Below are 13,593 nucleotides of genomic sequence, written 5' to 3'. Positions count from 1 at the left end.
TTAGAACAACTGGTGGAGCTAATTTTAAAATGATTCATGCCCATGCCCCACCTCCAGAGATTCTGGTTTAGAAACCCTAGGGTGGCGTTGTGGTAGCTGTGTGGTGCCAGAGCTCCATGAGTGGTTCCAATACTTATGCTTGGTTAAAAACCACTGCATTTAATTTATCAGAGTTGGGTCAGAGTTGCAAATTGCCAGCAAAGGAGAAGAAATTTAGATTTTTGGAGGTATTTCCCTTTTTGACTTTGTTTTATATTCTTGTCTCCCTCTCCCCTGCTCTCCACATTCCCATTAAAATAGCTTCCTTTCTTTAATATTGGTTTTCTTAATTCCTCTATGAAGCCTTCTCTGAAGGAGTACTGGAAGATTCAGCCAGCCTTAGACTCTTCATACTTGGACTCAGTTGAAAAGAAAAATTAAGAATGCAAACATCCTTTTTTTTTCCATAGGAAAAAAAAATGGCTCACAATCTTATTTTGTTTGATCAGCTCCATGTTAAATAATTGTGTGAAATATTTTTCTTGAAACATCCTCTCTCTTCCACTACTATTTCCACAGCTCACTCTACTGTTATTTTTTGCTTGAAAGTTATCAATGGAATTTAGACATCAAAGCACCTTCAGCTTTGTTTCTCCAGTCTGGTTCTACAGGCTGTAAAAATAATCCTCCAGAGTTGTAAGCCACAAAAATGACCCCTCACCAAACACACTTTAGTCCATTCCTATGTAAACTAAGGAAGTATATCATTCTTTTGCAGAATCTATATCTATAGTATTAAAATAAAATAGGTTAGTGACTTAATTCTTGTTCAATGATTCCTTTATTTTCCAGTGTTATTTGCAATATTCATTCCAGTGGCATGCTTGCTTTGTTGAAATAAAGCTGACACAATAACTATAACAATTTTTTAGTGCAAAATTTCAAACGTCCATTCTATTAACTGAGACAATAGAGGTCAAAGTCACATAAGGAATTAAGCATATCTTTCCCCATTTGCTCCCAGGAATGAAAGAGAGAGAATAGATCAGGCATCAGTTTGAAAGAGCCATAATCCAGCAGTCTTTCTATGTTACCTCTCAGAGTAAGGAGAGGAGTGAAGTTTAAGTACTGGAAAAAAGGAAAGTCTTTAGCCTTGGGAATGTAATAACCTGGGGTCAGCTGAGAACCTGAGAAAGACAGGCCCAATCAGCCGCTGGGAGAAGCAACATGACTGCTCTGCTGGAGGGAGAAACGAATTCTAATGAGATGTGAGCCAACCATCCAGGGAGCTTAGGTCATCGTGAGAAAAGGAAGTGCTCTTCTATTCTACTGGGAAACTAGAATGTGACACTTTTTTGTTGTTGTTAATACTCCCTCTTTTCTTTTGTATTAATTTGTAATAAAAAATTTAATTTAAAAGTTGATATACAAACCAGAAGTGTGTAACAATATGAATATTTAACATTGATAGATTTATCTATTAAAAAAATTAAAGAGAATATATTTGAGTTTTAGAGTTTAATGTTTACCACACACAAGATGAAAGAAATTAAACTTTGTTACATTTAAAAAAAATTATTTAACTTATTCAGTTTGGATTTACTATTTGTAAAGTGAAAAGAAACCCTTTTTCTCCAAAATTTTAGTCCTTTACTGAGTGACATTAGATAAGTAATTTCACTATTCCAGTTTCAGTTTTTTATTCAGAAATTAAGAAATATGTCAGTATGTGTCCATTATTATTTAGATAATTTCTTGGCCTTTTGGCTAAGATCAAGTGTATTATTATTATAGAATGGGTTCTCAGATAAAGAAAAAACTAAGAGTTTTCTCAGATTTTTCAGACTTTTATTATAAAAGCAAAACTATGTATGTTTAACTTAATATTACCTTTTCAATGGACTCATTTGAAAAGAGTTACAAGATGCAATTTGAGGAGTTTTATGGGCTAATATTAAGGGTAGGCATACATTTTCTATTCTGAACTCTCTGGTATCTTTGTGGTACCCAGAATACATAGTGAGGTAAATAGATTATCACCTTAAGAAAAAGAAAAAGGAAAGAATAAAAAGAAGTGCCTTCTATTTCTCAATGCTTACAAACTAAAAATGAAAAATTTACTCACACTTTTCAATAGTGGGGCAGTATGGTTTGGACACATCAAATAGTATATAGTGGTAATGCCAAAGAGAAGCTTAAGGGCATCTTTTAGTGCCCTGCCTCTTCCTACAGTCGCTCCCCAAGATTTCATAATAATACGTTTTCCATCTAGGCAATTGACATTTTCTCAATTACATAAAAGTTTTCTTTTGAAACATTTCTATTTTCATTGATCTGTGAGTCGTGGTCTAATTAAAAACAAGTAAGACATGTTCCAGAACTTTCCCACCCACTACTTTCTGCTGCCCCTAAATTTCTCCATGTGAAAATGAGATTCCAGCAAATACTTCAATGATTACAGAAACATAAATTTGAGAGTTTATTGTCTTCAAAGAAAGCAAAAAGAATAGTGCCAGTGGGTTATAAAGACTCATACTTTCATGCAAACAAACTCCTTACTGAAGGAAAAGGGATAAAGATCATTTCCGGAGAACAGAAAGACTCAAATTAAATAGCTTTATAGTCCATGTTCCACAGATGTTGAGCAGAAGTCATATCCTTATAACTAAGCTTTTATTCTATCATTTTTATATGTGTGTTTCATAGAAAAGCTATACTAGAAAATAAGGAAATGAGGGGGATTGTCTGTGGATTACTATTTATTTTATCATTTTCAAATTGGCTTGGGTTTTGAGAGTTTCTATCCACCACTGTCTTCTACACATCTAAACCTCACACATACAGCCTGGCCAATATAGTAAGACACTGTCTCTTAAAAAAATTTTTTTAATTAGCCAGGGGTAGTCATGCACACCTGTAGTCCTAGCTACTTGGGAAGCTGAGGCAGGAGGATCGCTTGAGTCCAGTGAGCTAGAACTGCACCACTGCACTCCAGCCACCATCACACCACTATCACCCAGCCTGGTGATAGAGTGAAACCCTGTCTCTAAGAAATAAAATAAATAAATAAATGAATATACAGCAAACTTCACACATATAGGGACTGGAGGAAGAGCAGAGTACATTTTCTGATTTCAGAGACTGGTAGATAGGAATAATTAAGCAGATATTTGCCTAAGGAAATATTCTGTTTAAAATTTTCTTTTACAGTTATTGGACAAGAAATCTTAGCGTCCTCAGTTTCTGGGAGCTCAGAGAAAGGTAAGAGCTGTAGCTGAATTTCAGTCTTTCAATTGTGTCTTTATTGTGAGAAATAAGGACACAATTGAAGTTGAAATGCCCATCTAAGATATCCCTTGAGATACAGCTTTAGTTTCTGTTTCATCAAAAGCATATTAAAAAGTCACAACGTGTAAAACATTGTAGTTTGGGATGGATAGAAGGAAGAATTAAACATGGCCTCTGGTTTAAAAGGAGAGTAATCTGGTGAGGAGACTGACTGGGGAGAGTACACCATCAGATGTAGGGCATGAACAAAATAGAAGTTGTGGGAAAAACGCTGAAGGTGGCCTGAGTAGTTGAGGCTGCAGCTTGTGGTTCTGAAACATTATTGTTGGGGATGTCTTTTAATCCCTTTCTTTGCGGAGTGACCTGGGAGCTATACTGCCTAGGTCTGAGGGGAGACTTGCAAATAAATCCTACCTGAATTGGGAATCAATAGCACCCATTAGTCTGCACAAATATCAAGTCTTTTTACAACATCTATTGTCTCAGTGGTTCTTAAATCTTGGAACAGTGTGTATCTTTTAGAAAATGTGAATAAACTAAGATCTTTTCTCATAGAAGGAGACAAAAAAAATTTCAAGGACTTCTTCCTAAAGTCCTTAGGCAAATCATTTAATCTGTGCCTCAGTTTCTCAATCTCTAAAATGAGAGTGATAATACCTGCTCCATTTAGTGGTAGGGAGGATTAAATGAGAGAATTATATAAAGTATCTAGTATAGATCCCAGGGCAAATGTGCAATAAATGACAGCCCTTATTATATTCATTTTTCCTTTTTACTATGAGACTGTGCTGTTTCCTTAACTGTCACTGATCCTATCACAGAGACAAGGTTGGGGAGTCAAATAAGGGACTGGTCACCAAGGAAGGCAGATGAAATAAAGGGGATAGATGAGCTCCATGCCCAGCCATAAAATATGACAGAATAAGGAAATTTGAGAACTTTACAGGAAGTTATGTGGAGAAATGACTAGGAGAATATGTAAAATAACTATGAAGATACTGTTCCAACTATAGATATTTTGTGGATTTAATATAGTAATAATGCTAATGGTATTAATTTCAAAATCAATGGCAAATGCACACTGATAGAGAGCTTATTATATACCAGACATTGTGCTTAGCTTGGCTTACATAGGTCACATTCTTTAATTATAATATAAAATAATATAGCCCAAAATACCTCATCTGAAATTCTAAAATAAAAAGTCTCTGAAAACTAACATTTTGCAATGATTGATTCAGTAGCAAAACCTGAACTGAACTGCCGTAGGCTGTTTTTAGTCTTTATCTTTCTCACTCAGCCTGAATATCCATGCATTTTGAGGCAGAAGTCTTAATGTTCAGTCATGGTGTTTTCTGTGACCTCATTGGGTATACTCCATAATGCCATGTGGACTCTATCCCGTGTGTAAAATGTGAAGGCGTCCAAATTCCAAAATTCACCTTGCTGCCAGGATTTCAGATAAGGTAGGGTAGGCCTTTGGAAATAGTAACATTAATTGATCACTTGCTGTGTACCAGATTTTGGTTCAAGTCTTGTGCTTATTTATTTTATCCTAATAATAATCTTCAGAGGAAAATACACTTATCATCGTTCCTGCCTTACAAATGAGGCAACCAGGGTACAGAGAGGTCAGGGAACCCAGGGTTACCAGACAGTGACTTGGAAACACAGAATTTGAACCCAGGCCATCTGGATCTGGGAAGCTTTTGCTGAAATACTATATATACTGTCTCATTTATGTTATTATAATTGTTATTCTTACTTCACAGCTGAAAATGCTGAGAATTAAAGATCCACTCATTTAGCCAAGACAAAGTGTCTATGTGATCTTGAGCAAGTTACTTAATCTCTCTGGGCCTCAGCTTTCCGTTCTGTAAAATGAGGGTAATGATAAGCCATACTGCATTGTTGTGGGGATTAAATGAGTTTAAAGCAATGAGAGCAGTGCCTGACATACCTCATGTAATCTATACATCTTAGATCTTACTATCTTTTACAACTAGGCCATGTGGATGCTAGGAGAAAAGACAAGAATATGATGGAAGTCAATCCTCATGCAAAGATTTACTATAGAAAAGGTAAAAAATAGTATTTTTCAGGTATTAAATCAGTGTTTCCTTTATTTTTTGTTCCTTAGTCCTTAGGTGTGTAGTGACTGCCTGATTTGTTGAATCAATCATCTGGTGAATGGCATGTATTGATTCAGGGTGAGGGTAGATACAGAACAAACAGGTCTTTTATTCTTCTCTGAGTCCCTAGGCTGACATTTTTAATTGATTGCAAGACTGTCGTCATAAAGTCATTCTTTGTTAAAGAACAAAAGTGTTTTATAATTTCCCCATATTTCCCTTTACATTCAAAAGTCTGGGCTTGGTTCTTTCAAGTCTTAGAGTATTGTATTTACATGACACTAAGCATAAAGAGAACAGAGACTATTTTGCAGGGGAAGTTTCTTTATGACAAGAAAGGAGAATTCCCTTTCACTAAGAGAAGTAGAATTTAGAAACTAGAGAAAGAGAATGGGAGAGTTACAGGTATGAGTGACGTGACTCACCTATTTGGGTACTAGTGCCTTTGGGAAAGAGAAAGCGGATTATGGTAAACCCTTTAGCAAAGCCCTGCATTTAGACTGGTGCTGGTACTATGTAGCTTCTAGGCAGAAGAGAAATGCCCAAGAAAATGTTTGAAGGCCACCAGGAATAATTTTGCATTCTGTGTCATGGTGAGAAAAATCAGCTGATGGCTGTCGGCTCACCCGCAAGGGTCACAGATTTAGATAATCAGTAGAACAGATAAAAACCACTATGGGGACTTTAGAACTAGGGACCATGACAAGATCCAGAGGCATCCACAGATGACACCTTAAAAACATGAGACAGGACCAGACTAGTCAGAGACCTCAGAAGGCACTGGTGTAGGATATCCATGATGAGAGGGGGAAGGGAACATCTCAGCATAAGACAGAACATGGACCAAAGGCCTCTCTCTTTGCTACCATGCTGACTGGGACCCCAATGTCAGTTATAGAGGAAAGAGAGTTAGAAGAGACTCTGTAGTGGGGGAGAAACAGTTGTGACTAATTTATATTGACTGATTTCCTCCCTCATATATTTTAAAATCAAAACAAGCTCAGTTATTATAATTTTGCTTGGTCAATTTTATTCATTTTTCTGGCTAGAAGAAGGAATTGGACTCCAGAGAATAAGAGATCAAATAATAAATTCTTTTTATTATTTTTACAGCTGAAGGTACATTTCAATTTTACTTTCATATTTCAAAGGCATGACAGGATTTTCTTTTTCTTATTATTATACTTTTAGTTCTGGGACACATGTGCAGAACATGCAGTTTTGTTACATAGGTATATACACACCGTGGTAGTTTGCTTCACCTATCAACCCATCACCTGCATTAGATATTTCTCCTAATGCTATCCCTCCCCTAGCCCCGCATGCCCCAACAGGCCCTGGTGTGTGATGTTCCCCTCCCTGGGTCCATGTGTTCTCATTGTTCAACTCCCACTTATGAGTGAGAACATGCAGTGTTTGGTTTTCTGTTTCTGTGTTAGTTTGCTGAGAATGATAGTTTCCAGCTTCATCCGTGTCCCTATAAAGGACATGAACTCATCATTTTTTATGGCTGCCTAGTATTCCATGGTATATATGTGCCACATTTTCCTTATCTAGTCTATCATTGATGGGCATTTGGATTGGTTCCAAGTCTTTGCTATTGAGAATAGTGCTGTAATAAACATACAGGTACATGTGTCTTTATAGGAGAATAATTTATAATTCTTTGGGTATACACCCAGTAATGGGATTGCTGGGTCAAATGGTATTTTTGGATCTACATTCTTGAGAAATTGCCACACTGTCTTCCCCAATAGTTGAACTAATTTGCACTCCTACCAATAGTGTAAAAGCATTCCTGTTTCTCCGCATTCTCTACAGCATCCGGTGTCTCCAGATTTTTTAATGATCGTCATTCTAACTGGTGTGAGATAGTATCTCAATGTGGTTTTGATTTGCATTTCTCTAATGACCAATGATTATGAGCATTTTTCAAATGTTTGTTGGCTGCATAAATGTCTTCTTTTGAGAAATGTCCGTTCAAATTCTTTGCTAACTTTTTGATGGGTTTTTTTTTTCTTTTTCTTTTTTTTATTTTTATTCTGAGATGGAGTTTCCTTCCTTTCCAGGCTGGAGGGCAGTGGCACAATCTCGACTCACTGCAACCTCTCCCTACCAGGTTCAAGCAATTCTGCTGCCTTAGCCTCCCAAGTACCTGGGACTACAGGTGCCTGCCACCACGCCCACCTAATTTTTGTATATTTAGTAGAGACAGGTTTTCACCATGTTGGCCAGGCTGGTCTCAAACTCCTGAACTCAGGTAATCCATCTGCCTCAGGTGCTGGGATTACAGGAATGAGTCACCAAGCCTGGCCTGTTTTTTTCTTGTAAACTTGTTTATGTCTTTGTAGATTCTGGATATTAGCCCTTTGTCAAATGGATAGATGGCAAAATTTTTCTCCCATTCTGTGGGTTGCCTGTTCACTCTGATGATAGTTTCTTTTGCTGTGCAGAAGCTCTTTAGTTTAATTAGACCCCATTTGTCAATTTTGGCTTCTGTTGCCATTACTTTTTGGTGTTTTAGTCATGAAGTCTTTACCCATACCTATGAGTATGACAGGATTTTCTAAAACTGACTCCATTCTAAATTATGTCAGAGTTTGGCCACAAGAGATAATGGGTATACATAATCACCCTTCAAACATAAACAACTAGAAAACAAGATAAAGTTGAGGAAATAAGTGTTTTATGATACTTGATAGTAGATAGCATGAGATGGTGATCCTTGAGGAAAGAGAAACAAATGAGTTGAGCCGTACCTTTGCCCAGACTTTCTACCTGGAGTTAATTTCCATTGCAGCATGCACAGGAAGAGGAATCCAAACAAAGCTTGGCAATGTCAGTGAGTTGAGAAGAGAGAAATTGGCATCTGGGGAAGCTAAGGCAATTAGGATTTGGGGAACAGACTACTGAGAAGGAAGATGTCACACAGAAAAAGTGTTCTAGGCAGCTTATAGGAGTTCTGTTGAGTCTTTGGCTGAATATCAATCTACAAAGACATCACTGGATGTGAGCAATCTCAGAGAGAGAAACAACTATGGAGGAGCTGTAAGCTGAACAATTCCCGCAGCTTACAAAGGTCTGGGAATCATCTGAATTCCCACAAGCCAAAATGAAGAGACCTTCATGAACATATGGTGCATGTAGCAGATACCCAGAAGAACTTCACCTTAAAAGTGAGGCTAAAAGAGCAGTACAGTAAAGGTAATCTAGATCCACACTAAAGATATTACAAAATGCAGCACCCTAAAATGTAAAACCACAACTTACAGCATCCAATAAAAAATTTCTGCATATGTGAAGAGGCAGGAAATTGGGAACCATATGCTGAAGAAAAGTCAGTCAATAGAATAAACTCAAAATTAAAAAGATGGCAAAAATCATATATGATTTGTGCTATTTTAAAGTTCTTGTCTGTTAACATTTTGTTTTATTTTACATCTATATGTAAAAATATGTATCTATATATGATGCTATATATACAGTTCTATATATCATCATATATATATACACACCAAATGTGTGTGTGTGTATATATATATATATTAGGTATATATGCACATATATATTTATCTGGTATATATATATATGAATATATATATAGCATCACATATAGAAACATGATATATATATATATATACTCATATACATTAAAACACGAATAAAATGAGGACAGAAATGGAAAACATAAAAAAGATCCAAATGGAAATATTAATTTAAAAAAAACCCACAATTTTTGAAATGAAAAATTTGCTGCATGGGATAAACAGCAGATTTAGACACTATGGAAGGCTGTGTCATGGTGCATAAACACATAGTGATAAAAGTATCCAAAATGCAGCGCAAAGGAAAAAAGACCGAAAAAGATTCATCTCTCTTGACCTGTGAGAAAATATCGTGTCTTAATGTATGTACAATTGGAATTCCAGAAGAAGCAAATAAACAGAATAAATATTTAAAAATGAATGGCCAAAATTTTCCCAAATTTGACTTTAAAAACTATAAATTCACAGATAGAAAAGGCAAAATAAAATCCAAATAAAATAAACATAAATGAAACCTTGCCAAGTTTCACTAGAATCAAACAGCTGAAAAACTGTTAAAAAAGGAAATCTTAAAAATAACAAGAGAACAAAGACACATCACATCCAGAGAAATGAAGACAAAAATCACATCAAATTGCTTGTCAGAAATTATGCAAATTCAAAGATAATAGGTTTAGCTCTCTAAAATACTGACCAAAGAAGATGTCAATTTTTGTTTCCATGTCCAGTAAAAATATGTTCCAAAAATGAATGTAAATTAAAATTGACAAGCTTACTGAATAATTTACATGGAAATTCAAAGAATCTAGAATCTCCAAACAATTTTTTAAAATAATAAACCTGAAGGACTTACACCATCTGATTTCAAGCTACAGTATCAAGCTACAGTAATCAAGGCAGTACAATAGTGACAAAAAATAGACATTTAGATTAATGGAACAACAACGACAGTCCAGAAATAGGACAAAAATTATATATAGTCCATTGATTTTCAAGAATGGCATCAAATATTTCATGGGATAAAAGGTACTCTTTTTTTTTTTTCTTTTTCTTCTTTTTTTTTTTTTTTTTTTTTTGTGACAGAGTCTTGCTCTGTTGCCAGGCGCCAGGCTGGAGTGCAGTGGCACAATCTCGGCTCACTGCAACCTCCACCTCCTGGATTCAAGCAATTCTCCTGCCTCAGCCTCCGGAGTAGCTGGGACTACAGGCGTATGCCACCACACCCAGCTAATTTTTGTATTTTTAGTAGAGATGGGGTTTCACCATGTTGGCCAGGATGGTCTCGATCTCTTGACCTGGTGATCCACCCGCCTCGGCCTCCCAAAGTGCTGGGATTACAGGCTTGAGCCACTGCGCCCGGCCTGAAAAGTACTCTTTTTAGTAAATTATGCCGAAATAAGTGGGTATATGTATGGGAAAAATGAATCTCAACCCTTTCATTAAACCATACACAAAGATACATTTAAAAAAGGGGGGTTGGCTAAGGGAGGGACAGTGGTGGGTGGGCAGGCTGGGAGGGATAACATGGGGGAGAAATGCCAGTTACAGGTGACAGAGGGATGTAGAAAGCAAACCACCTTGCCAAGTATGTACCTATGCAACAATCCTGCATGATCAGCACATGTACCCCAGAACCTAAAATATGATTTTTTTAAAAAAAGGTCATAGACCTAAACATAGAAACTAAAATGATAAAACTTTTTAGAAGAAAACATAGGAGAAAATATTATGACCTTGGGCTAGGCAAAGATTTTTTGATAAGACATAATAATAAACCACAAGTAAAAAAATTAATTAAAAAAAGCCACAGAATGGGAGAAAATAATTGCAAAACATGTACCTGACAAAGAATAAATATATATGTGTATATTTACATATGTGTATATAAATATTTGTAGTATAAAGAACTCTTATAACTCATTAAGAAAACCAACAACCCAATTAAGAAAGAAGCAAAAGATTTGGATGTTTTATAAAACAAGATATATAAATGGCTAAGAAGCTCATAAAAGAATACTCGATGTCATTTGGCATTAGGAAAGTACAAGTAAAAAAAAAAAACACTAAATACTGCTACACACACATTAAAATGTCCCAAGTTGAAAGGCTAATAATTCCAAGTGTTGACAAAGATGTAGAGAAACTGGGACCCTCATTGCCAGTAGGAATGTAAAATGTTACATCTACTTTATATGACAGTTTGGCAGCTTCTTAAAAAATTAAATCTATACTTACCATAGGATTCATTGTATCTGAAAAAAATGATAGTACTACATTGTGTTTTTAAACATATGTAGATGTAAATTGTAAGAAAATTATAACATGAGGATCCAAGATGACCGAATAGGAACAGCTCCAGAGTGCAGTTCCCAGCAAGAACAATGCAGAGGGTGAGTGCTCACCGCATGTCCAAACAAGTTTTTACTACCCACAGACCAGGAGATTCCTGGGCTGAAAAGCGCCACGAGTTTTCAGCATGGCTGGTACCATGGATTGGTGCACAGAAACTCAAACAAATCTGGGCAACTATTTCAACTGGTGCTTAGAATGCCTAGGAGACAGAGCCAACCATTCAACTGAAAGGGAGGGGGCTGAGACAGGGAGCCAGGCGATCTGGCTCAGCAGGTACCACCTCCACAGAACAAGCAATCTGAAACACTCTGGACTGAGAGTTTCGCAGCAAGTGCAGCTGGACCCAGGATGGTCCAGCTCAGTGGGGGAATGGTCTCTGCCACTACTGAGGCAGTCCTCCAATACAAAGGCAGTTCATACAGCAGCTGGGCAGAGCTTGCGGCAGCTCAGCAATACCTCTGCTGGCAGACTGTGACTAAACTACCCTGTGTGGGGGAAGGCATTGCTGAAAAAAGCAGCAGCATGTCAGGAACTTATAAATAAAGCCAATCTTCCTAAGTCAGAGCACCTGGGAAAAGAGGTGGTTATGAGTTCTGCTGCAGCAGACATAAAGGTACCTGTCCAGCAGCTCTTCAAGGAACAACAGGGCTCCCAGCACAACACTTGAGTTCCAATGAGGGACAGAATGTCTCCTAAAGCAGCTTCCTGACCCCTGTATACCCAAAGAGACACCTCATAAAGGAGAGCTCAGGCCAACATCTGGCAGGTACCCTTCTGGGATGAAGATAACAGAAGAAGAAGCCAGCAGCAACTCTTACTGTTCTGCAGCCCCCACGGGTGATCCCCAGGCAAACAGGATCTGGAGTGGACCTCCAGCAGCCCTGCGGCAGAGGTGCCTGACTGTTAGAAGGAAAACTAAGAAACAGAAAGAAATAGCTTCAACATCAGCAAAAAGGATGTCCACTCAGAGAGCCCATCAAAAAGTCACCAACTACAAAGACCACAGGTAGATAAAGCCACTAAGATGAGAAGAAACCAGCACAAAAATGATGAAAACACCAAAAACCAGAATGCCTCTCTTCCTCCAAGGGATCACAACTCCTCACCAGCTAGGGAACAAAGATTGATAGAGAATGAATCTGATAAATTGACAGAAACAGGCTTCAAAGGTGGGTAATAACAAACTTCTCAGAGCTAAAAGAACAAATGCTAATCCAATGCAAAGGAACTAAGAACCTAGAAAAAAGTTGAGATGAGATGATAACTAGAATAAACAGCTTAGAGAAGAATATAAACAACTTGATGGAGCTGAAGAACACAGCACAAGAACTTTGCAAAGCATACACAAGTTTCAATAGCCAAATCAACCAAGCAGAAGAGGGATAGCAAAGATTGAAGATCAACTCAATGAAATGAAACGAGAAGGCAAGAATAGAGAAAAAAGAGTGAAAAGAAATGAACAAAGCCTTCAAGAAATATGGGACTATGTGAAAAGACCTAATCTATGTTTGACAGGTGTACCTGAACGTGATGGAGAGAATGCATCCAAGCTGGAAAACACTCTTCAGGACATTATCCAGGAGAACTTCCCCAACCTAGCAAGACAGGCCACCATTCAAGTCCAGGAAATACAGAGAACACCACAAAGATATTCCTCAAGAAGTGCAACCGCAAGGCACATAATCATCAGATTCACCAGGGTTGAAATGAAGGAGAAAATGCTAAGGGCAGCCAGAGAGAAAGGTCGGGTTGCCCACAAAGGGAAGTCCATCAGACTCACAGCGATCTCTCAGCAGAAACTCTACAAGCCAGAAGAGAGTGGGGGCCAATATTAAACATCCTTAAAGAAAAGAACTTTCAACCCAGAATTTCATATCCAGCCAAACTAAGCTTCATAAGTGAAGGAAAAATAAAATCCTTTACGAACAAGCAAGTACTCAGGGATTTCATCACCACCAGGCCTGCTCTACAAGAACTCCTGAAAGAGGCACTAAACATAGAAAGGAACAACCAATACCAGCCACTCCAAAAACATACCAAATGGTAAAGAGCATCAACGCAATGAAGAAACTGCATCAACTAACAGGCAAAACAGCCAGCTAGCATCAAAATGGCAGGATCAAATTCACACATAACAATATTAAGCCTAAATGTAAATGGGCTAAATGCCCCAATCAAAAGACACAGACTGGCAAATTGGATAAAAAGCCAAAACCCATTGGTGTGCTGTATCCAGGAAACCCACCTCACATGCAAGGATACACAAAGGCTCAAAATAAACGGATGGTGGAAGATTT

At 37.4% G+C, this 13,593-nt stretch overlaps 1 pseudogene; it reads left to right on the top strand.

Moving 5' to 3' along the window:
* The first annotated feature begins 1,726 nt into the window (after nt 1–1,726).
* On the top strand, nt 1,727–1,847 carry LOC135277888 (U2 spliceosomal RNA; annotated as a pseudogene).
* Nucleotides 1,848–13,593: the final 11,746 nt, after the last annotated feature.

The sequence above is a fragment of the Aotus nancymaae genome, unplaced genomic scaffold (assembly GCF_030222135.1).
Source record: "Aotus nancymaae isolate 86718 unplaced genomic scaffold, 86718_ANA_hifiasm-v0.15.2.pri h1tg000033l, whole genome shotgun sequence".
NCBI classification, from domain to species: domain Eukaryota; kingdom Metazoa; phylum Chordata; class Mammalia; order Primates; family Aotidae; genus Aotus; species Aotus nancymaae.
The sequence above is the reverse complement of the archived record's forward strand: the minus strand, read 5'-3'. Positions and strand labels throughout refer to the sequence as shown.